Source organism: Mastigoproctus giganteus, chromosome 3 (assembly GCF_048544385.1).
Source record: "Mastigoproctus giganteus isolate SK-2022 chromosome 3, ASM4854438v1, whole genome shotgun sequence".
NCBI classification, from domain to species: Eukaryota; Metazoa; Arthropoda; class Arachnida; order Uropygi; family Thelyphonidae; genus Mastigoproctus; species Mastigoproctus giganteus.
The window spans coordinates 186,778,212-186,779,766 of NC_143577.1; the positions used below are offsets into that span (position 1 = coordinate 186,778,212).

Below are 1,555 nucleotides of genomic sequence, written 5' to 3' on the forward strand. Positions count from 1 at the left end.
GAGCCTTTCGGCTTGGACACGAGCTAAGTATTGGGAGTAGTAATGTGTGATAGCGACGCAGAAGAAAAAGATAAAAAGAAAATGAAATTGAATCGTGAATTACGAGGAAAAGGGTAGCAAGAAGTGACCAGAATCAAGTTTCCCTACGGTTTTATTTCTTAATTCTTTTATTTCTTAGTAGGCCACGACTTCAGTGAATTATTGCCTGGCTATATTTCAAATATTCCCGCTCTATACAGTCTAAAAGAATAATAATGTCTATTAATCTGCGAGAAATGCAAAAAAGAAGAGATGCAAATAGTCTGAGAACAAAACAAAAACATTTCTGTGGCTTCAGTACGGTCCAGTCGCTGGGTACAGGCCAGACAATTATCTCCATATTGCCTGGGGTGAGAATAGTAATTTATACGGTAATACATATGCTACAATTTTGAAAGATTCAGAGATTAGAGTGACCCTACACAAGAACGACACGCGAAATCGTGAAGCATAGAGGTGTTTTCTGTGTGAGCTTTGCTGGCACACCAGAACCCTTATTCGCCAGTTCTGACTTCTCATCCCATGACGATGGCATTAAATTTTGTCATATCAGTAGGTGCAGGCAGCATTGCTGTAAGAAGACTTCCACCAGTACGGATCCAAGACGTTTTAAAGTTGAGGGAACCGGACAAATGTGCAACCTTCCCCGAAGACAGTGAACACCTGTTTAGAACTATATAAAACTGAAAATAAACTTGCCTATCCTTTGACAGAGTATAAACAGAAAATTTATTTATTTAAAATGTTTCTGGCACCAAGGTTCAAACGAATCAACAGAACAAATGGTTCGCTATCTTTAAAAAGAAGAAAATAGTGTACAGCAATGGTCCTTTTAATATACCTATGCCTGTCCTGTCGAATTGTATGCTTCTCGAGAGGTCAGTTGTTTATTCGAAACTGACCTCTTGAGTTTGCACCGACCAGTAAAATTAATTGTTATTGTAATTACAGTCCCAATGGTCGTTAAGTTTTCGCTACACTTTAACGAAAATAAAATAGAAATATTACACACTGCATTATGGTTGTGGTTTACGCAAAAAAGAAAACACGGACCTCCAATCAGAGTAGATGGATTCATTATTATTCAAAGAATGGTTTATTCATGAATTTGTACTTTCTGTAAAGAAAGAGAAAACAAATTGTTGGTACTTAATACAAAATATCCGGTTGGTCTTAGCTTTCCTCAAGAATTCTGCCTGTTAGGTTTTCATACTCGATTCAGTGTAGAAAACTGAAGAAAATAAACATACCTAAAAACCTATTCTCTTTCTAGATAATACTCCTTCACTACCCAATTATGAGAATCTTAAAGAAGGGAACATAAAGGTCGTGCTACATGTAGTTTTATCACTACATGTAACATCCTTGATCCAGCCTATGGAACAAGGGTTCTAGAATTTCTAGAGAGATGACATACATTGGCGAAAGTTCTTAAGTTCCGGTTTTGGGGGAGAAAAATACAATACACGTCTTATAAAATCATTAAAAGTCATCAACATCGAATAAGCGTTTGCAA

General features: G+C 36.7%; 1 non-coding gene across 1 annotated transcript; it reads left to right on the forward strand.

The window, feature by feature from the left end:
• The first annotated feature begins 398 nt into the window (after positions 1-398).
• Positions 399-502, forward strand: LOC150088470 (U6 spliceosomal RNA). Its single transcript, XR_016546832.1, has one exon. It is a non-coding gene; the product is annotated as a U6 spliceosomal RNA (small nuclear RNA).
• Positions 503-1,555: the final 1,053 nt, after the last annotated feature.